Source organism: Ornithorhynchus anatinus, chromosome X1, assembly GCF_004115215.2.
Source record: "Ornithorhynchus anatinus isolate Pmale09 chromosome X1, mOrnAna1.pri.v4, whole genome shotgun sequence".
Taxonomy (NCBI): domain Eukaryota; kingdom Metazoa; phylum Chordata; class Mammalia; order Monotremata; family Ornithorhynchidae; genus Ornithorhynchus; species Ornithorhynchus anatinus.
This window is the reverse complement of record NC_041749.1, coordinates 61,135,909-61,151,370: the sequence shown is the minus strand read 5'-3', so window position 1 is coordinate 61,151,370 and position 15,462 is coordinate 61,135,909.

Below are 15,462 nucleotides of genomic sequence, written 5' to 3'. Positions count from 1 at the left end.
TTCTAGATTTCATAGAACAAAACTAGGCTTCAATCCTGTGTCCATGCAGATACCAAGTGAACTTGGAATATTATAGCTTTCTGAGTCATCCGCATTCCTGGTTTGTAAATTTATTTTTGCAACCGCTTCATAACACTGCTTTGGGAAATTTCTCATCATACTGTTCTCAAATAGTTGCTAATAATTCTGATAATTCACCCTAAACAGTCCTAAAATTTTGGTTGACTACTGGACCCTACAGTTTTACCAAGCCCTATGAGCCTTATATTGGAGTCCCAAGAGGATTTTATGAGTGTTTTCCTGCACTGCCTTAGACACAAAGGTTAAACATTTTGTGGGAGAGCTTTCTGCCCTCCTTCTCCCACCCTGAAACAACAGATGGTTTCAATAAAGTTGTTCCCGCTGCTAAGAAGTGGCCCTTCTTGACAATAGCAGAGCCATACCTCATCAGGGTTCTTGTTTCAACCAGCCTGTCACAGCAAGGCCAAACCCACTGTACGGTATGGGTTAATCAGAAAAGACACTCCGATATCTGCCCCACTAATTGCCTCCTGCCAGTCTTTGCTTTATTCAGATACAGTACCCACTGTGCTCAGTATGATAAAAATCAATCTGCTTTCAAGGTCAACTCCCCCTAATTATCTTTTACCTCACCTTAACTCATAACACTCTCTGTCCTGTCTTTGAAGATTCCACCAACAGACAGTATTATTCCTTAGAACTCACTAAGTATAAAGCACAGCAAATCAGTGTATCTGTATTATTGGATTGATTCATTCATTCTGCCACAAGTGACAGTGTGGAACATGGAAAAACAGTGTGTACTGTGCATCTGTTCAGGATGTGTGAGTTGAAAGTACTTTTATCAGCTATAACATTGTGGAAGTAGCCTTAGGATCTTACTGCAGATGTCAGGGTATTCAAAATCTGCTTAGTAGTTAGTTGTCAGATCAGAGGTATGCTGTTGGTCAAATGCTCTTGTAATGTTTTTGAATAGTATTAGAGTCATGCTCCATGCACTTTTCCTGCATCTGGCTGGCTGTAAAGATGATGATGATGATGATGATGATGATGATGGTATTTAAGTGTTTACTATGGGCCAAGCACTGTTCTAAGCGTTGAGGAAGATACAAGGAAATCAGGCTGTCCCACATGGACTCACAGTCTTAATCCCCAGTTGATAGATGAGGTAACTGAGGCACAGAGAAGTTAAGTGACTTGCCCTAAGTCACACAGCTGACAAGTTGCAGAACTGGGAGTAGAACCCATGACCTCTGACTCCCAAGTCTGTGCTCTTTCCACTAAGCCATGCTCCTTCTAGATCACTTCTAGATCATGTCTATAGTGTTATGTGTTGATTGGAAAACGTGTTATGTTTAAGGTGTGCGGATTTAACAATATTCAATATCCCCTTTAGACTGTAAGCTTGTTGTGGGTGGGGAATATATCTGTTATATTGTTATATTATACTCTCCCAAGTGCTTAGTACAGTGCTCTGCACATAGTAAGTGCTCAATAAATATGATTGTTTGATCCATTTCAGAAGTAATCTAGCTAGGGCTTAGTGGCAATGGAGTGCATTGTAATGTTATAGTAGTTTCTATGGCTCTGAACTTCACTTTTCTTCTTGAAGACTGATTAAGGTGGCTTCTTTGAAGTCCTGTGGCATTTTCTCAGAATTTCAAAGTGACTGCCTAAATGTAAATCATATTTATTGAGTGCTTAGTATGTGCAGGGCACTGTACTAAGCCTTTGGGAGAGCACAACACAATGATATAAGACACATTCCCTGCCCACAACATCAGAATTTGGTGACAGCATAATCAATAATAAAGGAGCTAGTAACCAAGAAATACGCCAAAGATGAATGTTAGGAAAACTTGCTATGAAGAGCCTGGAAAAAGTCATGAAATGTGCTGATGTAATAATGGCTGCAAAAATACAAATTGTCAATTCTATGGTGTTTCCAGTGACAGTGTATGGATCTGAAAGCTGGACAGTGAAAAAAAGGATAGAAAGAGCATCAATTCTTTTGAAATGTGGTGTTGGAGAAGGCTTTAGTGAATTGTACTTTCCAAGTGTTGAGTACAGTGCTCTGCCCACAGTAAGCACTCGCTAAATACAAATGAATGAATACCATGGACTGCCCAAAATACAAACGGATTTGGGAGCAAATTAAGTCAGAGTGGTCTTTGGAAGGTCAAATGACTCGACTCAAATTAGCATATTTTGGACACATAATCTGGAGGACTAATTCTCTGGAGAAGACAATAATGGTAGGAAAAGTCCAGGGAAAACATGGAAGAGGCAAACCAGCAGCTAGATGGACAGAGACCATAACAATGATAATGGAAGAACCGTGAGAAAGGTTATGGATTAAGGCCGAAGACAGGACGTTCTGGAGAAAATATATCCATAAAGTCACTATGAATTGGAAATGACTTGACAGCACTTGGCAATAATAATAATATTAGATTCTGTGTTGCTGATGAACAGGACTGGACCTGTTTCTCTGATAATGGAGGAGGGAATGTGTCTGTTTATTTTTGTATTGTATTCAATAGTATTTATTGAGTGCTTACTATGTGCAGAGCACTGTACTAAGCGCTTGGGATGAACAAGTCAGCAACAGATAGAGACAGTCCCTGCCGTTTGATGGGCTTACAGTCTAATCGGGGGAGACGGACAGACAAGAACAATGGCACTAAACAGCGTCAAGGGGAAGAACATCTCGTAAAAACAATGTACTTTCCCAAGCACTTAGTACAGTGCTCTGCACATGGTAAGCACTCAATAAATATGATTGACTGACAGGAGGAAGGATGAGACAGAATACCTTCATTGGCTCATATATCTTAAAGTGGACATAGCATCTTTAATGAACCCCTTTGGGAAGCCCCATTTACTGAGAAGTAACCAAGGCCTGGTATGCTGCTAAGGTCCAGTGATTTTGTGAGGGTTATAGTTTTCTTCTCTGGACTTCTTCATCAGATATGCTTCATCTTGGCACAAAGTCACTTTTTGCCATTCAGGCATTGCTATTATTATTGTATTGGCTAAGTGTTTACTATGTACTCTTCTAAGCACTGGAGTAGATACAAGTTAATCAAGTCGATCACAGTCCCTGTCCCACATGAGGTTCACATTCTAAGAGGGAGGTCACATATTGAATCTCCATTTTACAGTTGAGGAGACTGGGGCACAGAGAAGTTAAGTGACTTGCCCAAAGTGACACAGCAGGTATGTGGCAGAGCTGGGATTAGAACCAAGTCCTCAGATTCCCAGGCCCATGCTCCTTCCAGTAGGCCATGCTCTCTAGGTAGTCTACTGAACACTAACTAGATTCTTTGGAAGCTTTTCTTTGGAAGGACTCTGGTTAAGCACGCATCAACTCTGGAAAGCAGTGAGCTACAACCAGTTCTACTATAATGCGGGAGTTGGGTTCTTACTTAAAGAAAAAAGTGCACTGTAATATTCACCCCATGTCACATGCACGGGGACAGTCATTTCTTTTGGTAGATCAGTGTGCTCTATCTAGACAGATGCACTTTGTCAGAAAAATGCTCTGTAATTCTGCTATTTTCTTTCCAAAATACACAATAATAATTATGGTATTTGTTAAGCGCTTGCTATGCGTCAAGTACTGTTCTAAGCACTGGGGTAGATGTAAGTTAATCGGTCAGATACAATCCCTGTTCCACATCAATCAATAAAATTTATTGAGTGCCTACTGTGTGTAGAGCTTGGGAGAGTAGAATATAACAGAATTGGTAGACACATTCCCTGCCCACAATGAGCTGCCACATGGGACCCACAGACTGAGTAGGAGGGAGAACAGTAGAAAAACACTGTGTGATCTCAGTGGTAGATAAAAGGTGTCTTTCTAAAATTTTTAGAGTGAGAGACTTTAGCTGCTCTTTTTCAGAAAAAGCATTCAAAAGAAATAAACAATATGTGGATTCTAGACTCTGCTTGAGTATTTTGAAGAACTATAAAGCTCTGATTATTCTTGTCTACTAAAGAATCATATTTTAATCAGAGATGCAATCGAAAAGAAGGTAAATAGTGGCAAAGTACCCACTAACCTTTACCTTGCTGTTTATCTTGTCGTAAACAGCAACAAGGGTGGCCTCTCACTGTCCCAAGGATCATGTGAGAACAATAAATAATTATGGTATTTGTTAAGCGCTTACTGTGTGCCATGCACTGTTATAAGCGCTGGGGTGGATACAAACAAATCGGATTGGACACAGTCCCTGTCCAACATGGGGATCAGAGTCTCAGTCCCCATTTTACAGACGTGGCAACTGAGGCTCAGAGAAATGAAGCGACTTGTCCAAGGTCACAGAGCAGACAAGTGGTGGAGCCGGTATTAGAACCCATGACCTTCCGACTCCCAGGCCCGTGCTTTATCCACTATACCATGAATTACTGATATGTATACAAAGTACTTTGAGTTCATCAGAAAAATAGGGCCAATCCTCAGAACATTTCAAATATCTAAGTTAGATGGATTAAGGATAAATGTTTAAAAACTCTACTGAAGTTTAATGACAGTAGTAATGATAATTGAGTCAAAAAAAATAAAGGCTGTAGGTGAAGATGAGACCATCCTAGGTTTCTATGTGTGGGAGCTTTATGTATGTAAGTCCAGGCTTCTGGATGCAAATTCCAATGTCTTCATCTTCAATTTTAATATCAATATTAGTGGCTAAAATGATTGCCCAGGAAAAACGGATGCAAATACACACTAGTATTAGGACCCCTGAGCCACCCACAAATATTTCTTGGGGAGATTTGTAATTGTTTTTCCTTTTTCAAAATATTGTAAAGTATAAAAATATCAAATAAGAAAAAAATAAAAAGAAGAGCTAGGAGCCACCAAATCATGTATCCCTCAGAATACACTCCCCAAGTGAAGACCAGAAATCTTGTACACATAATTTAAAATATTCTTAGCAAAAAAAAGTTTGACCTTCCACTCGTGGCAGCACTAGGTGGCAGAGAAGGGTTAGGTTAGATGCACCTTTCCTTCCTATTGAGCTTTATTCTCAGCATGAGTTATACTTCGGTTATTATTTTCACTTCCCTGATATCAAAGAGAAGGCATTAAGACTGACCTACACTTGAACAGTGTTCTGTTCATTAGGGTGAAAACTGCTGTGAGTCAAATACAATCCTTTCCAATCTTTAATTGGAATTTGGATGCTTCATAGAAATGCTTTACAGAATCATGCCCAGGCTAACATGGCCCTACTACAGTATAACTGCCCCAATGAATGCTCCAGATATGTATTTAGTCAGTATTTTTTACACTGAGGATTGAGGAATAATTCAAAGATTCTGAAGAACACCTCACCCACCAACATAATCTCCCACAATCCACTTATTAATCCACACACTCTTTTCCAGATAGTTCTTATCTCTCTCATTTCTTATTCCTCTTCTTTCCTTTCTTTCCTTGTTTTCCTTCTTTCAGCATTTTTATCATGTCTTATCGAGGGTGGCTACTGATGAATCTCACAAATTCTGGACAAAGAGACTTATGTGGCATCACCCCATTAAGCTGGGCACACAGCATAATGTAATGATGTCACAGGCACCATTCTTCAGGTTAGTTTGAATTTGGCCAGGTTTAGAGCATTTCTCCAAGGTGACCCTTGGCCCCTTTGGTTGCTTTAGAGCCACTGCTTTTCCTCTCCCAGATCATATGAACTCTAGTGTTGTGTCAGAGCCATGGAAATCAGCAGCAGGACCTGTACAGAGGGAGGTTCAGTGCTTCAGATACAAAAACCAGACACTAAACCATCTATCTCCAAATGGATACCAGACAGGGGACAGGCCAGCTGAAAACCAAATTGCCACCTTAGTCATCTTCTCTTATATATTGCCTCCATTTTGTTCTGTCTTTACATGGTGTCCTCCTTGGTAACTCCTGTTTTATTTGCCTCTCTTTCCTATATTTCTCTTCTGTCTTAGGGGCTCTTTCCTTATCCTCCCCTTATTATTCCTACTACTCATACCTACTGAAGCCTTTGGAAAAGCCCACCTCTCCTACTGGGAGAGAGAGGGAAGGACCCGGGGATTGGAGGAGATGCCAGGGAAAGGGAGGAAGATTCTTTCCCCATCTTTTATCTTCTCCTCTTTTCCTCCTCCGATCAATCAATCATATTTATTGTGTGCAGAGCACTGTACTAAGCACTTGGGAGAATCAATATAACAGTTGGCAGACACATACCCTGCTCACAATGAATTTACAGTCTAGAAGGGGAGACAAATATTAAAATAAATATATTATGGATATGTACATAAGTGCCCCGGGGCTGAGGCAGGGTTGAATAAAGGGTGCAAATCCAAGTCCTCTAATCCCGCTATTCTCCATGAAGTTCTCTCATTACCATACCTCCTCACAATCTTCTCACCCCATCTCCAGAGGGGAATAACTTCCCAAAGTCTTCAGTCAGAGCACATACTATGATTAACAGTCTCTTTTGAACAGCAACTCCAAGATGTCATAGTGCCTTTGATTGTGTAAGCACAGAGAATTCTCAAGCACAAGGCCAAGTACTCCTTTTCTCTCTAGTAAGACCTTGAGACTAAGGCTAGTTTTTATTTCTTTGTTTTAGTGGTGTGACAGCAGGCCTGATTTATATTTCATTGAAGTAGAAGTTGTATCAACCCTCCCTGGTGACTGCACCTGGTGATCGGGTAACCACGTCTCCTCCCCACCTCCTGGCTGCTCTCACTCCAACTCCACCCCACTTTAAATATCTCCCATTCCCATCACAGCTTTTAAAACACTTTCTCCCAGCATTCTTTCCCTACTCCTCAACACCCCCTCCCCACATCACCTCCTGCATTTCCAAATCCCTCCCAATCTCTGTGGTCCTTCCATACCCCCCCCCCCAATCTGGTGCTGCTTCACACACAAAAAATATTAACTGTTTCATAGCCCTTCACCCAGCTGCAGCACCCAGGACCTCTATGGTCATAAAAACTGGGCCAGACCATATTGGGGAAGACTGGGAAAGAGTCCAGCCTGGTTGTAAAACAGGTTTAAGAAAAAAATCAAAAAGTGGCACTAGGTATGGAGAGTGGAAGAGGGGTTTGCGGACACAGGGCAACTATTTTAAAAGCTGTGATAGGAGGGAAGGAGGAAGAAAAGACTAAAGTGGGGGAGTGAGTGAAGAGGGAAAGGTTGGGGGCAGGAAAGATGGGGAGTTCCCTGGTACATAAGTGGAGTCATTAGGGAGGATGGATACAACTCTTACTATTGATGAAGGAAAAGTCAACTACCTTCTCATGATCACTTTGCTCTCCTAAAAGTGGAATACATGGATTAGCCATGTCTGTGGCCCCTGCAGTCTCACTGTTCAGAAAATAGGAGCAGGTTTTGCTCTCAAGTGGAAACTTCTACCCTGTGCTTGAATCTTAGGTTCAAAATCCTAGCCATTCTAATATAGTCTCACTTCAATCACTATATCCAATCCCAATATCTGTCTACTACTCCTGTTTCACCACATCTCCCACCAGATATTTCAGCCCACATTGTTAGGTGAGTGGAGAAGGGGAACTGGAGTTTAGTGGGTGTCAGAGTGGAGGTGGAGAAGCAGCATGGCTTAGTGGATAGAGCACAGGCCTGGGAGTCAGAAGGACCTGGGTTCTAGTCCTGGCTCTGCCACATGTCTGCTGTGTGACCTTGGGTAAGTCAGTTAACTTCTCTATGCCCTGTCATCTGGAAAATGGGGATTAAGGCTGGGGGCCCCATGTGTGACAGGGACTGTATCCAACCTGATCAACTTGTTTCTACTCCAGGTACAGTGAGTAGGTTGGCTTTAGAGGAGCAAAGTGTGCAGGCTGGGTTGTAGTAGGAAACCAGTGAGGTAAGATAGGAGAGGGCAAGTTTAAAGCCAATGGTAAGGAGTTTCTGTTTGATGTGGAGGTGGATGAGCAACCACTGAAGGTTCTGGAGGAGTGGGGGAAAACACGGACTGAACTTTTTTTTAGAAAAGTGATCCAGGCAGCAGAGTGAGGTATGAACTGGCGTGGAAATAGGCAGGGGGCAGGAAGGTCAGCAAGGAGACAGATGCTGTAATCAAGGCAGGATAGCATAAGTGCTTGAATAAGCATAGTGGTAGTTTGGATGGAGAGAAAAGTGCAGAATTTAGCGATTTTGTGAAGGTTGAACTGACAACTGACTGGGTTGAATGAGAGGGATGAATTGAGGATAATGCCAAGGCTATAGGCTTGTGAGATAGGGAAGATGGTGGCGCTATCTACAGTGATAAGAAAATCTTGGGGAGGACAGTGTTTGGGTGGGAAGATGTGGAGTTTTGTTTCTGTCAGAGGGACAACATCCAAATAGAGATGTCCTGAAAGCAGGATGAAATTTGAGACTGCAGAGAAGGAGAAAGATCAGGGGTGGAGATATAGATTTGAAATCATCTGTATAGTTGAAACCATTGGAATGAATGAGTTCTCCAAGGGAGTGGGTGTAGATGAAGAATAGAAGGGGACCCAGAACTGGGCCTTGAGGGACTCCCACAATTAGTGGGTGGGAGACAGAGACCACAAAAAAACCTGAGAATGAGTGGCCAGAGAGATAGGAGAAGAACTAGAAGACAGTCTCAGTAAAGCCAAGGTTAATGTTTCCAAGCAAAAGCGGTAGTCCACAGTGTTGAAGGCAGCTGAGGGATCAAGGAGGATTAGGATGGAGTAGAGGCTATCGGATCTGCTAAGGAGATCACTGGGCAATGATGGGACAATTTCTGTGGAGTGAAGCTTGTAGAAACCAGGTTGGAGGGGGTAAGGGAGAGAACTGGAGGAGAGGAAGTATAGGCAGTGGGTGTACACAACTCACTCAGGGAGTTTGGAGAGGAAGGGTAGGAGGGAGTTGGGGTGGTAACCAGAAGGAGGGCTGCCTTCCTTTAGCTAGGTTTAAAGGCTTGGAACCTGGGAGCTGACCCAAGCCCATGCAAAGGTCCTCCTCCAAGATCCAGCCTGGAGCAGAGGGTCACCCCCAATTCCATTATCTTCCTGGGAGGCAAGGAAAGAAAGGAGCCACCAGAAATGTCTGCTGAGCTCCAGATTTGCAGTGTTGAGGGTATATCATTCTCAGTCCCCCAGAAGCTCTGGATTTAGATTTAGTGATTTTCTCAGACTCTAAATTGTGCACCTGATTCAAACTGCTCTAAACAAGAGTCAGGACTTTCCATCAATATCATCAACAATATTGTGAGTGGAACAATCTATGGTATTTATTGAGCACTTACTATGTCCAGAGAACTGTACAAAAGCACTTGGGAGAGTACAATAGAATAGAGTTGGTAGACACAATCTCAGCTCTCAAAGAGTTTAGAATCTAGTGGGTGACTTGGGAGCATACAATAGATGAAAAAGACAAAGTCTCTTACCTTGAAGAACTTAAGCATATGACATCAAATGCTACTGAATACATTACACTTCCAGTTCTTAGTAGACAGATACAGAAAACACCAAGCACTTAGTACAGTGCTCTGCACATAGTAAGCGCTCAATAAATACTATTGAATGAATTCATAAAAATATGTGGCCATTACTATCCTCAGTTCAGAGCTAAATAAAGTGAGGCACAGAAACAAATTGCAATCTTCTGCTGAATTCTTCGAAACTCAGTTGTCAAGTCCTCTTTTCTGGACATAAATCAATTTTTTGGGTACTGAAGAACTTGGCATAGACGATAAAGATGACGAGTTTCTTCCTCAAAGAGATTAATCTAAGTAAATGATGGGCAAAACTGGAATTTGCATTCTTGCCACAACTAGCTAATGGTTTTAGTCTAATTGACCTCTTTGGCATCTCATGAGAAGTCTCGGGAGGCTGACAGGACTACAGGAGCTCCAGGGTTGATTAAGGCATGAGCTGAATTGTAGCCCAGGACATGATACTCTTGGCCTTCCTCTCTGGCTGCCAACAGCAGGGGCAGAGGGGAAGGTTCAGGGGCCCAATAACCAGCAGCATGCCCCAAATTGAGCTTGAAATATCCCTAGCAGCGCTGTGAAGGGAAGTGCATGTGGAAGAAGGGGCGTATGTTTATGCTTCAGAAAGAAACCTGGGGGCATATTTTAGCCTAGAAATCCCCAGATTTCCACTGTCTAGGGGACCCTCTAGACTATACGCTCATTGTAGGCAGGGAATATGTATATTGTACTCTCCCAAGCACTTAATACAGTGCTCGGCACACAGTAAGTGCTCAATAAATACGACTGAATGAAATACAATTGAATGAATGAATGACCCCCACAACTTGAATCAGATTCCGGAGAATTAACTCACACCACTGGTCCATCATGGCCTTGAATAATTCAACCTTCAGTAGATTAATGATGTGGAAGCTGGTAGGAGATTTCTGTTGAAACTTCTCAGCAGCTTTTGACACTTTGGACCAGCCCTCTCTTGTGGAACATTGTCCAACCTGGGTTTCACTGCCATTATCCTATCCTGGTTCTCCTGGAAGCTCCTTCTCCATCTATTTTGCTGGCTCCTCCTCGGCCTCCCACCCTCTAACTGTGGGGGTCCCTCAAGGCTCAGTTCAGGGTCCCCTTCTATTCGCCATTTATATCTGCTCCCAGGACTTCAACTACAATCTCTACACAGGTGACTTCCTCATCTACCTTTCCAGCCCCAACCTCTCCCCTACACAGACTCACATTTCCTCCTACCTTCACAATATCTGTATCTGGATGTCCCACTGACACCTCCAACTCAACATATTAAAAAATAAATTCTTCATCTTCCTTCCCAAACCCTTTCCTCCCCCCTGACTTTCCCATTACTGATGACAATACCATCAACCTCCTGATCTATCTCCCCTTATAGATTGTAATCTTCCTGTGGGGAAATTGTCATGTCTACTTAGTTTATTTTTCATAGTTCAGTGTTCTGCACAAAGTAAGAGCTCAATAAACAAAATTGATTGATTGTACTCTGCCTATTTGGGGAGTAAAAATTAAAGCAAAAATGGCCAAAAATGCCAAATTGCTGAGAATGGATAGAAGAAACCAGGTGTAGTGAAGAAAGTTAATAATAATGTTGGTATTTGTTAAGCGCTTACTATGTGCAGAGCACTGTTCTAAGCGCTGGGGTATACAGGGTAATCAGGTTGTCCCACATGAGGCTCACAATCTTCATCCCCATTTTACAGATGAGGTAACTGAGGCACAGAGAAGTTAAGTGACTTGCCCACAGCCACACAGCTGACAAGTGTCAGAGTCAGGATTCGAACCCATGACCCCTGGCTCCCAAGCCCATACTCTTTCCACTGAGCCACACTGCTTCACGTAAGTTAAGAATGGATGCTTGCTCTGTTTCCCCTATGTATGTTATACATCTTTTTATGGCATTTATTAAGCACTTACTATGTGTCATGCACTATACTAAGTGCTGGGGTAGATACAAGATAATCAGGGTGGACACAGTCCCTGTTCCACATGAAGCTCACAGTCTAAGTAGGAGGAAGTAGGATTTAATTCCCATCTTACAGAGGAGGAAACTGAGGCACAGAGAAGTTAAGTGACTTGCCCAAGGTTATACAGCAGGCAAGTGGCAGAGCCAGAATTGGAACACAGTGCCTCTGACTCCCAGGTCCGTGTTCTTTTTCACTAGGGCATCTTCTATTTAGGTTTTTGCAGGGACTGTGGTTATCTGTCTGCTATAAGGAGTATTGAGCCCGCCGTCTTTGCAAGAGATGACACTGTTAGTTAAATTCTAAATAAGTTCATTCTGAACAAGAAAATTCCCCTCACTAGATAGTAAATAAAAACTACAGTGTTTTAGGTGAGGTGCTTCCATACACATTGTTTCTTGATGCTTTTTCCAGAAGCAAGCCTGTCATGATCCAGTGGAGTTTATTGAGGCCTGTTACTTGCTTGCTGTGTGACTTGGCAAATTACTTATTTTTTAAATATGGTATTTGTTAAGCACTCACTATGTGCCAGGCACTGAACTAAGCAATGGGACAGAAACAAGCTAATTCACTAATTCATTCATTCATTCAGTTGTATTTATTGAGCGCTTACTGTGTGCAGAGCACTATACTAAGTGGCTTGGAAAGTACAATTCAGCAACAACTAATCAGGTTGGACACAGTCCATGGGGCTCACAGTCCTAATCCCCTTATACTGGTGAAGTAACTGAGGCACAGAGATGTTAGGCAGAATTCCCAAGGTCACCCAGGAGACAAGTGGCAGAGCTAGAACTAGAACCCGGCTCATTCTGTCTTCCAGGCCCGTGTTCTATCCACTAGGCCATGCTATTTCTCTTTAAGTTATTTCATTTCTCTGTACTTCGGTTTCCTCATCTGTAAGATAGTAATGTTCTCCCTCTTAGATTTTGAGTCCCATGTGGGCAGGGACTGTGTCTGATCTGGTTCTCTTGTATATTCCCAGGGCTTGCCACATAGTAAATACTTATTGAATACTATTATTGTTATTATCATTATTATCAGTCACTCCTCTGTCTATCTCCAGGGTTTAGAGCTTCTTGCTGTCAAATAACCTTGGTATTTATCCTGTAAGAATTTTGCAATGTGAAGAAATTATATTTGGTCCCTAAATCTATCCATAAGACAATTTGAGAAACCATAGTTTTTCCTAGACTTTGAACTGCTTTTATGAAATCCCTGGAAATAACTTCAGGAAAATCATTAAACAAAATAATACTCATAATACAGTAATTTCTTACTGTGACAATAACTTTTAACTCCTCCCAAAACACACAGGAAAAATGAACTAGAATAGAAATATGAAATAGTTAACTAAATGAACAAATTTCCACAGATAAGAAACGAATAAGACTGTGGGCAAGAGACTGAGTGAAAATAGAAGACAGGGAAATATAGGTACCCTGGGTATTACTGCCTTAGGTATATGACCTGTGATCATTTTTTTAAAATTTACTCCAGTATACAATCAATCAGTAGACTGTCTATTGTGTGCAGAACACTGTACTAAGCACTTGCCTATACCCAACCTTGTTACGTAAAAATAATAATAATAATAATGGTATTTGTTAAGGGCTTACTGTGTACCAAGCACTGTAATAAGCCCTTGGGTAGACACAAAATAATCAGGTTGGACATTGTCCCTGGCCACATGGGGCTTACAGTCTGAGCAAGAGGGAGTAGGATTTAATCCCCATTTTACAGATGAGGAAACTAGGGCATAGAGAAGTTGTGACTTGCCCAAGGTCACACAGCAAGCAAATTGTGGAGCCAGCATTAGAACCCAGAACGTCCAGCCTAAAGAAGGAAATAGCTATCTTCATGTCACTACCCAGCATGGTTCCTGCTCCTGACTGCTCTCTCTGACAAAATCTAAGTAAGGACCGGCACGCTTATTTCATCAGAGACAACAGTTCATCCATCATGGCAGGAGCCAGAGGGAGTAACTTGGAAATTGCCCTTTGCAGACAAAACTCCCTCCTCTTGAATTCCTGGTCTATTTTATGATACTGAGAGATCCTGGGAAAGTGTGGGGCATCATCTTAAGTCTCCCCTAAGCTTTCCCTTAATCAGCTGCAGCTTTAGTCACTGGGGTGATGGAAGGGAAAAGTAACAAAATGAGGGGAATCCTGAGTTTAATTTCTGACCTAATAGGAACCAAATGAGACATTCCCTTGAGTCTTAAACAGAGGCAGCATGGAAGACTTCACTGTCCACATCTCCTTCCATAGAGAAAGAGAGAGAGCACAAGCAAGTGAGCCCAAGAGAGAGAAAGAGAGAGAGAATGGACTCACAGTACTAGGGCTATACTTTTTGAAGTTACCATTATTTATGTTGATCTATAATATGAAAGGCTCAGTGAAAACTATTTTGGCTCATAGGTTTTATTTTTTATTTTTAAGTTAGCCTACATATATATTTGTCTGCAAGACCACTCTGGAATATCTATCTTAAAAACCTCAGAGAAAAGATACAGTCTTGTAAAAATGTGAGGGATCAGTTCCATGACAGAAGAGCCAAATTTGGTCTAAGTGATCATCATGTCAGTTTAATTTACATCTGTAGAAAAGATGGGGAGGTGGAAATGGCATGTAACTTGAGAAATTCAAAACAAAACTGTTCTTCCTGGTAATAATCGTGTATCAAATGTTGGCTGCACACTTTTCATTGGAAAGGGACTTGAATTTAACATATGTGCCTAAGCCATTGGGGACTTAGGCCTTCTTGGCTAAACCCTGTTGGAACAGTGAAGAAGTGAGGGCTTTGGGGATCAATGTTGCTTAGGCAACCAGTTGAGCCCAGACTTGATATTGAAAAGGGGCGGTGGTTGAATTTTAATCACGTGTGCATTAGGACCTATACCCCAGTTCTATCTGTTTCTAATATAACTCTACTGAGCCCATAGCTCTTCACTTAAAAATCCTGGCACAGAGGTCTGTTTAAACCTTTTGGGGTGTTTAGCCTATCACTTGAACTTTCAATTGTTGTACAACATATAGAAGAAGTGAAAGAAAAAGAGATATTTTCAACAGAGAATTTGGGTACAAATATTAGAACATTAGCCTTTCTAGTAGAGAAGCAGCGTGGCTCAGTGGAAAGAGCACGGGCTTTGGAGTCAGAGGTCATGGGTTCAAATCCCTGCTTGGCCATTTGTCAGCTGTGTGACTTTGGGCAAGTCACTTCACTTCTCGGTGCCTCAGTTCCCTCATCTGTAAAATGGGGATTAAGACTGTGAGCCCCACGTGGGACAACCTGATTCCCCAGTGTCTACCCCAGCGCTTAGAACAGTGCTTGGCACATAGTAAGCGCTTAACAAATACCAACATTATTATAGTAAAAAATGGAATGTTTTCCAAGGCTCAGACCACAGATCTAAAGCTTTAATAAAAATCTTCAAAGGTTTTAATCATACTTCTTATACCCTCGTAGCCATAACAACCTAGAAAAGACTTAAATTCAGCTGCCTTTTCACTGGCTCTTTTACTGGTAACAGACTGCAGCTGTTAAGTGTTCCTTACTACACTTCCACAGAAAACTAGCCCTTTTACATTTGATCCTCCTTTAGGGTTGGGTGAAATAGCATTGAGCCAGTTAGTCTGGGTTTTTGGTGCCAAAGCAAAGTGGAGAACATAAGTAACCACCAAGATATTGAGACAAACATTCTGCTTTCTGAGTCATTCATGGAAATACCATTTTTTTTTTGCGGGGGCACAGCCTGAAATATCGTGATAATTTCCCATAATTTCCTCTTCATTTTGCCAATGAACACTGACCTAAGAGTGCACTGGAGATTTATCTCACATAATGTCAGCAGATGGAGAAAATGAACCACTAAAATAACTACACAGAGGTATTTATGAAATGGCTGCTGAAAGTGTCAAAGACTCTTAAAGTGTCTAAACATCACAGTAACAGTAGAATCCAGAAGCAGAAAAATGATAAAAACATGGTATTAGATTAGTTATACAACCAGAAGCTGATGA